Raw genomic sequence first — 9,415 nt, forward strand, 5'->3', positions numbered from 1 at the left:
TTAACTACCACAGCCACTACAGTGAACTAATGAAATCAGTGTTGAAATGATACATGGGAACACGTTGCAACTGTTTAAAGGAAGCAGAAAGTTCTTTATGGGCTGGCTTGGAAAGAGCTCCAACATATCATTCTGGAAAAAGAGAAGTGTATGTCTGGAATGCGTACATTTGTGTGCTTGTCTACCCATACAATATTTCTAGAAGAATACATAGCAAATGAGCAATAGTGGCTGCTGTCTGGCTGTTGTCTCCAGGGAGGAAAACTGGGGAGCAGGGAAGGGAGGAAGGCTTTTGTGAATTTGAAAACATGTGCATACAAAAGCTGTAGGTAAGTATAAAACCTGAAGTAAAACGTCAGGAACTAAAATAAACCCAAATCTGGAGGGAGATCATTGTGCTGGGTGATGCCTGTGGGATTTGCCTCCCCTGAGTCTCAGCATATGGTCCATTGCTCTTGCCATCAGCAAACACTTCCAGAGGCTCAGCTGGTGGCTGGAAGGCGCCAAACCCCGTAAGGCTGGCAGTGGCTTGGTCCATCCCCAGCACCTTGGGAAACCACTTTCCCCCCAGGGCCCCTGCATATTTGCTCTTAAACTGGAGGCTGTGGTACCAAGAGTCTAATTGCTCTGCCCAGGACTGCACCACCCAAGGGCTCTGTGAGCATCCATGTTTTTAGAAAAGAAGTTCAGGGGATGTGTCAGCAGCTGCCAGGGATGGGATTTCACATATGGCCCTACCTGTGAGCCCCTTCTCCATGTCTGGAGCAAAGGAGCTACCTCTGTAGCTCTGAACCAAAAAGCCAAACCCCCTGCTGTTGAGTCAGTTCTTCCTCAAATGAGTAGCTTTGAAGGGATCAGATATCTGACTGACCCCTAAGCAGGACTCAGCCTCTCAGAGGGAGAGGAGGTATAATCTTGGTCAAGGCACTTAACCTCTGTGGACCTCCGATTCCACATCTGTAACATGGAACAGTCACAGTCACTTCATAGGGCTGTTGTGACAAGTGAAGGTAATATTTGCAAAGTGTCTCCACACAGAGTAGTTACTGAGGCAAGTTTCGAATGCAAGTACTTTTTTGGAGGGTGATCTCAGGAAACACTGGGGGAGTGAAACCGGGAGGGGAGGAAAGCCAATAAAGGGCGTGTTAAGGAGCCCGGTGATGTAATGGTGAATGCTCAGCTGCAAACATGAAGGTTGATAGTTTGAACCTACCTAGCAGCTACATGGGAGAAAGATCTGAGGATCTGCTTTCGTGAACATTACAGCCTAGAAAAACCTATGGGACAGATCTATTCTGTCACATGGGGTTGCTATGAGTTTAAATCGACTTGACCACACACCACAACAATGAGCAGTTGGAGTCCCCGGGGGGTGCTAACAGTTAATGCACTTCTCTGTTAACCAAAAAGTTGGAGGTTGAGTCCACTCAGAGGTGTTTCGGACGAAAGGCCTGGTAATCTACTTCCAAAAATTCAGCCACTGAAAACCCTATGAGCACAGCTCTACTCTCACAACTCTGAAGTTGCCATGAGTTAGAATCTATCTGATGGCAGACAGTTTCGTTTTGGTTTAATGAGCAGTTACTGGTGGTTACTGGGCTCATTTCTTCGGGACCTCTGGTAGACGATGTAGAACATGTCTCGGAGTTATCTCAGTGGAGGGACAAAGTCGCTGGGGTTGTTTAAACAGCAATTCCCCATAGTCATGGATACTTAAATTCCTCTTACTTCGGGCCTGCCTAAAGCTCAGGTCAAGCTGGCTTGGGGGTGGGGAGAAATCAAAGAAAGGCAGGCAAAGAACCACTGGTGCTTGGATGTGAAGGGTTCCAAAAGCCAAGCATGGGGCTGTGAAGTGAGTGCCCAGAGCACATGGACCGGGCACCAATACCTTTGTCAGAAGTGCTCAGCAAGTGCCAGGTACTGTTTTATGCACTTTGCAAATGTAACTCATTTCGTCCTTACTATAGCATAGTGGCTAAGGCACTTGACTGCTAACCAGAAGGCTGGCGGTTCAAACCCACCAGCCACTCCTCGGAAGGAAGGTTGGGCAATCCTACTTCCGTAGTGATACTGCCTCGGAAACCCAAGGAGGGGTCGCTATGAGTCAGGGCTGACTCGACGACACATAATAACAACAACAACAACAATCCCCAAAGAAGTCCACAAAGACTCAGAGGCACAGGAAGTTCAAGCAACTTGTCTTGCTAGAAGGTAGTGGAGCTGGGATGATTTAAACCCAAGCAGTGTTGTTTATTAGGAGCTCTGGTGGTATAGCACCTAAGGCACTTGACTGCTAACCAGAAGGCTGGTGGTTCGAACCCACCAGCCACTCCTCGGAAGGAAGGTTGGGCAATCTACTTCCATAGACATACCACCTCAGAACCTCAAGGAGGGGTCGTTACGAGCTGGATCCAACTTGATGGCAGTGAGTTTGGTTTTGGTTCTTAGTCTTGTTTATTAGGTTTAAGGAGTCCTGGTGACACAATGGTGGCTGCTGACCGAAAGGCTGGCAATTCCAACCTACCAGCTGTACTGCCAGAGAAAAGACCTGGCAATCTCCTCCTTTAAAAATATCACAGCCTAGGAAGTCTTTTGGTGGCAGTTCTATTCTCAAATATAGGGTCACTATAAGTGGGAATTGACAACAGCATGCAATGAGTCAGAATCAACTCAACAGCAGCACACAACAACAAGAAGGAAGTCTTAGAGAGAGACTATCCAGCTCAACCCTTTCATTTTATGGATGACAAAACTGAAGACCACAGAGGGGAGGTCATTTGTTCAAAGTCACACAGACAACTAGTGACAGACCAGGAATTGACCTTGGACCTCTCATTTTTGCTTGACACATCTCTGCCTAGTCTTGGCCTTCTCTCCTTCCTGGGTGGGGCCAGACAGAGGTGGGGGTATGTGGGAGTTGGTGTCTACAGAGTGCTGGGTGCTGCAGTGCAGAAGCCAGGGGGCCATTAATTGGCCAGGAAGGTGGGCATGCCACAATCAGATTATGATCTTTAAGATGCATGCTGAGAATTTCAAAATCAGCAGAGGAATCAGGACCCAGAGCAGGCTTGTGTTGCCTGTCCCTGCTTTTTAACCCCAGGCTGGCATCAAAGAGGAAAACATGAGCTGGGCTCACTAGGGTGTGAAATTTCCTTTTTGTCTCCTGGGGTGGGGAGGGAGAGATGAGAAATTGCAAAGCACCCCGTGTGTAATTAAAGGCTCTAGAATATCTGGAGGATTATGTTGCTCAAGAAGACACTAGGGGCTCTGGGTGGTATAGCAGGGCCCCAGTTGATGTGCCTCTGGATAGACTGAGGGAGGCAGGGAGGTGTGAGTGTGAGTATGTGTGTGTGTGCTCCAGATGAGACCAAAACACAACTGACAAGATGTAAATTAACTCTTACAGCCTGCAGTTCTCAGAAAAGCCTGAGTGCTGACTGGCTGTTCTCGCCTGGAGAAATCCTCCTGGAATCCTCATCCTTGGACTACAAACAGTGTCCTTGCCAAACGCTACTGGGATGCTGCAGATATGTCTGGTAGGGTGACCAGCTTGTTCCTAGACTGTTCCGGTTTTAGCAATGAAAGTCCTGCATCCTGGGAACCATCTCAGGCCAGTGCAAATCAAGATGCCTGGTCACCCTAGGCATGACCCTCCAGCTCTTACCCCCACCAGGCCTGGACTCAGAGAAGCCAGCAGTATCAGAAGACTGGGCTGGACGAAGGCAGAGGCCATGGGCAAGGCCAGGCCACCCAGCCATATTTCCATATCTGTCTCCGACTCTTGTCTTTGGAGTCCCTCCCCTGCCTTTATCTGAGATTCCCTGGTAGTGCAGATATTTAAACAAAAGGTTGGTAGTTCAAATCCAGCCAGAGGCACTTCAGAAGAAAGGTGTGGCAATCTGCTTTCCAAAAGTCAGCCACCGGAAACACTGTGGAGCACACAGTTCCCTCTGACACACATGGGCTGGTCATGAGTTGAAATCGACTCCACGGCAAGTGGTTGATTGGTTGACCTTTATCTGATTGCTCCCTCAAATCAGATCACAGTGCTCTGGGAAGAGGTCCATGATCCGCTCCAGGCAGCTCCTGGCAGTATATCTAAAAAGGAGCCTGAAGAGAGTGCAGGGCAGGGGCCAAAGATGGGCTGTGAGCATTGCGCACCCTCGGAAAGCCCTCCTCCACCCTCCTGAGCGTCAGTTTCAAATAAAAAGGTTGGACTGGAAGACTTCTTTTTCTTTCCTCTTTTTTTTTTTTTTTTTGAAAGATTTATGTTTAAATTATGAAAGTAATGCAATTGTTTGTTGAAAAAATATTTAACAGCACAGAAAGGGAACGAGTGAGAGGTTACAATTCCTTTCTCCTTCTCATCCTGCGGGACAACCACTGTTAACAGTGTCTTTTTTATCTTTCCAGACATTTTCCATGCATATGCAAGGTTGTGAATATATATAGCCTTTATTTAAAATGTAACACAAATGAGATTGTACTCTACACACTATACTGCAACTCGCTTTTTCTGTTTAACAATATATCCTGGACATCTTTCCAGGTCTACACACACATAAATCTCCCTCATTCTAGTGGGCTGCGGAATGTTCCGCTCTAAGGATGCACCGTTGCTTATTTAACCAGAACTGCTGATTTCTGAGGTCTCCTCCAGCTTCCAAGGAGCTCTAGTGGTGCAGTGGCTAAGGCATTCAGAGCTCTGGTGGCACAGTGCCTAAGGCATTTGATTGCTAACCAGAAGGCTGGTGTTCAAACCCACCAGCCACTCCTCAGAAGGAAGACTGGGCAATCTACTATCCATAGTGATATCGCCTTGGAAACCCAAGGAGGGGTTGCTATGAGTCTAATCCACTCAAGGGCAGGGATGAGTGGGTTTTTTTTTTTTTTTTGGTTCCAACCTACCAGCGGCTCTGAGGAGAAAGATGAGGCAGTCTCCTTCCATAAGGTTTACAGCCTTGGAAGTCCCATGGGGCAGTTCTACTCTGTCCTGTAAGGTTGCTATGCGTTGGAATTGACTCAGTGGCAGTGGATTTGGTTTGCACTTCTCATTTCCAAGCCCACTGCAAAAAAAAAAAAAAACCACCAAAAAACAATTAGGGGGGTGGAATGGCGGAATGGCACTGGGGAACATCAGCAGATTGTCAATCCAAGAAAGCTTAGTGTCTGTCGAGTTTTCTGCATTAGAAGATGTAAAATGCTTTGGAGCCGGGTGAAAAGGGAACAGAAGCTCCAGGATCTGGAGAATCAGATTTTCCTGGCGTGGGGAGAGGGCCCCTTAGGAAGATACACAAAACAAAGTCTCTGGCCCACAGACACGAGGCTCTCCGTTAATGCAATTCGATGGGGCTGCAGTGGCCGATAAGTTTTTCCATTTCTTTGTCTTTCCTGAGAGAAGCCAGTGATTATCGCCTTCTAGATCACCAAGAGTGAAAGAAGTGCAGAAGCACAGCCCAGCTCGTGAGCGTCCAGCTGGCTCCCATCAAGAAGTTAGAAGGGAGCCTGCAAATACATTTCCTGCTATCATCTCTGCACTCCAGAATGACTTTCCCTGGCGGGGCTGGGGGAGGGGAGGCGGGCAGCAGGCCCTTCAGGGGGATCTGGGCAGGAATATTAATGCCCAGACTTCCCAGCGCAGCGGGAGAAGCGGCCGCGGCCCAGCCGTGTCCTAGAAGGGACTGGAAGATGGTTGCCGAGCAGACCGTGGGAGGGACTGATCCGCCGGCTCACGGCAGGGGCCGCCCAAGTCCTAATGAAAACATCTCCGCGCTCCTGGCAGGGCGCCCACCACGCTGCCCGAGCCTCTCCGCCACCTGGGAGAGGATGGGCGCAGGGCGCGGACGTCCAGCCAGCCCGGCTGTGCGTGCACAGAGACAGCGCCCTTTTCTCCCAGCCCGTGCATCCATCTCGCGGTTCCAGATAGATAATACAATCTCTTTGCCCACACCCCATTTGTTGGGAGACAGCCTGGGCTTCTGAATTTTTTATGGCTTCACTTAGCTTGGAGGAAATCCAGAGGTCAAAGCCAGCGCAGACGCTCCAGTCACCTTGCCCGTCCGGGCGCGCAGCCTTTCTGAAACGGGCTCACCCACGAGGCTCTAAATTACGCCGATTACACTGCAATTCGCCGCGCGATATTACTTTGATACACTACCTGCTGCAGCCTAGCCCGGGAGGCGTGCATTATTTACAAGGGAGGCTGCCCGCGCTGCACACCAGAGCTGCCAGCGCTCGGCGGGGTTCCTCCTGTCCCTGCAGCCCCGCCTCAGCCCGTGGCGGGGTGCGGGGTCTGGAGAGGGGACTGGAGCAACTTCTCTCTCTTCGAGTGATTCTTTCCTGACGAAATACAGGCACAGAGAGAAACGAGTGGCCGGATAAGGCAGCTCGAGCTGAGATGTGGAGTGGGGTGGAGTGGGGTGGAGGGGATGGCGGTGGGAAGAACTGCTGAGCCTGGGGCTACTCTTCAATTCTCAGTGATATACATCCCTGTCCCCCTTAGCCAGCCTATAAAGGCCAAGACCGAATGCAGTTCAGGAACTACACGGAGGGGGCGCCCAGCGCTCATGGCTGCCTCCAGGACCCTGGCTGCTAACCCAAACTAACCAAACAGAAAACAAACCAGGTGTCTGGGAATCGTTTTGGAATCATGGAGACCCCCTTGTGTGTCAGCGTGGAACTCTGCTCCATAAGGTTTTCAAAACTGTAACTTCAGAAGCAGTTCACCTGGCCTTTCTTAGGAGATGCCTCTGGGTGGGCTCTTGGTGAGTGGTTGAGCATTTACCATTTGGATATCCAGGGACTTCCTGGCCAGCTCATAACACCTGGTGAATCCTGCATCCAGGCCCAGCAATTTGGCTTGTCCCAGGCAGTGCAAAGATGGAGGGGTATCATTCTCCTACCCTTTTTTGCCCCAGGAAGCTGAGTTTGCCCAGCTGCAGCCTGGTTTTGCCCTTGCTGGGGCCTGAGGACTTGGGGCTGGAGCTGGGCAGCCGGCCTCTCTCAGGCTCCCCCATTATGGCTTCGCATCAGCATCTAGATTGCAGGTTACTTCTGCTTTTATCCAAAGCGGTCCTTAAGGGAGATGGATTTCTGATTGAAATCCAGTCAATTGGCGCCAAAGCTCGCAGGGCGCAGCATGAGTACACTTCTGGGGAAATTGCCCTGGTCGGAGAGGAGGGGGCCAGAAGGAGCCTGGACCCTGCTCTCACCCTGCTCTGCTCTTGAGACTGTGAGCCTGTGGACAAGCCTCGACATCCTTTGGACGGAATCAGTAGGAGTCCCCCACAAGGAATCCACTCTGATTCTCCAACTCTGAGGCACTGATGGACAGATTCTTTCCAGAAACCCCCAGAGGGCACACTATCCTGTCTTTGGCTTCTGGATACTAAAACCAAACCAAACTCACTGTTGTAAAGTCAGTCCTGACTCATAGCAACCCCTCCTTGGGTTTCTGAGGCAGTATCTCTATGGAAGTAGATTGCCCAACCTTCCTTCTTAGTGTGTGATTAAATCAGCCCAAGGAGAAGACAGAAGTCCATGACATGGGTGTGCCTGTTCTGAGAGGAGGAAGAAGGTGGTCTGTGGTGAATAATGGTGATCAGTTTGCCCAGATGTGAGGTAGCATTGAACACCCTAGGTCCTGTTGCCTGGGATCTACCAACAAACCGGGAGGGGGAGTGGGTTCCTGCAGTACACACAAGGCTGAGGATGGTCCTGCTGTTGGTGCTTGGGGAAGAGGACTGTCTGGTGCTTGGGGAAGGGTGCTGTGTACTCTTTGGCAGTGTGCACAGAAGTCTGGCCTCCAAGTTCCTTGTTATCTGTGTTGTGTCCCCATCCCTACCCCAGACTTCATTTCTCATCAGGGAGTAGTTTGAGGAGCACCAGGAAGGCATCTCAGATCCCCTATATCTCTCCTCCATCAGACCTGAAAATCTTGGATATAGAGGTTCTGTACTCTAAGCATTACTCTCTTTCAGAGCCTGGTTTGAAAAGTAAATTCTCCTAGGGGTAGGGGTGGGGCAACACTTGGAATTCCTAACATCTCCTAGTGGAGTTTATCAGCCTATCAGAAATGTTGTGGAGGAACTAGGTGTTGTGTGGTGCAAACCCCAAACCAACCTCATTGCCTTTGAGTTGATTCCCATTCATGATGATGTAACAGAGTAGAACTGCTCCATACGATTTTCTTCATTGTAATCATTAGGGAAGCTGTTTGCCAGGCCTTTCTTCCACAGTGCCACTGAGTGAGGTCACACACACCAACTTTTAGGTTGGTAGACAAATACAAACTGTCTGTGCCATCCAGGGACCTAAGGTGTGGAGAGGCCCCCAGAAAGAAGCAAACAGAGCACAGGGAGGTGAAGGAAGACAAACTCCCTGTGCTTTCTGATTACTTGGGAGAGGAAGTGGTGGTGGGGAGGAAATACGGAGACTTTGAGTATAGTACATTCCCTGGGATTCCAGAAATGTCAGCAGCTCATTCTGCCTGTTCTTCCTGGGCCAGCAAAGAACAGATTTATCATTTCTCTGTCCACTTTGGGACTTGCTTCAGATGAACATATTTTTTAAAAGGATCCCTGTTGTTGCAGGAGCAGATGGTGCTTTGAGGGCAGCAGAGGGAGGGAGAAAGAGTTCTCGGCTTGGCTTGCAAGTTAGGAGAGCTAGGTCTTGGCCCTGCCTCTGCCCCTTACTAGCCATGTGACTGTGGTCAAGTCACTCCCTTGCTGTCCCAGTTTCTCTTGTGAAGAATGAGTGGGTCCTCTTCAGTGCAGGTGTGCTGGGGCCTCCCTCCCCTGCAGTGGTGAGGATGGAATATTACCCTGGTCAGCAAGGAAGCTTTATTTTCCTATTTATTTGTTCCTTCAGCTGCCAGACAGTGAGGCCTCCTTCCAGGCCACAGGGGCAGGGGTTGGGGGGTGGAGAGGCAGGTGGAGGGTAGCAGAGCCCCATACCAACCACTACTGTGTTCATCATTCTCTGTCTACATCTTTTTGCCTGATTAATTTATTTAGTGGCTTCCCTGGCTGGGGCTGGGCACTGTGTCCTCCTGCGTGTTTGCCTCTGGCCTCTCTCAGTGGTTATCAGAAGTATAGGCCCAGATGTGGGAGTCGATGAGACTGGAACATCTATCCATCCATCTATCTGTCCATTCATCCATCCATCCATCACTGGTATCCTTGAGTTTGAAAGAACCTCAAAGGCCATCCAATCCAGCTACTGCCTTGTCCTTCAGACCTCTCCTCAGAAGCTTCACCTCTCATGGTGGGAGGCTCACTACCTCTCACTGACCTACTCTCTTAAAAAAGGTCATCTTTTTCTGGAATCACAGTCTCATCCCCTGTATCATCTCCCCCTAATTGAGGGCAGCACCTAGAATGAGATGAATTCTACCTTTGGGGGACAACCCTTCAAG

Source organism: Orycteropus afer, unplaced genomic scaffold (assembly GCF_000298275.1).
Source record: "Orycteropus afer afer isolate SDZICR_OR568_19922 unplaced genomic scaffold, OryAfe1.0 scaffold00059, whole genome shotgun sequence".
NCBI classification, from domain to species: Eukaryota; Metazoa; Chordata; class Mammalia; order Tubulidentata; family Orycteropodidae; genus Orycteropus; species Orycteropus afer.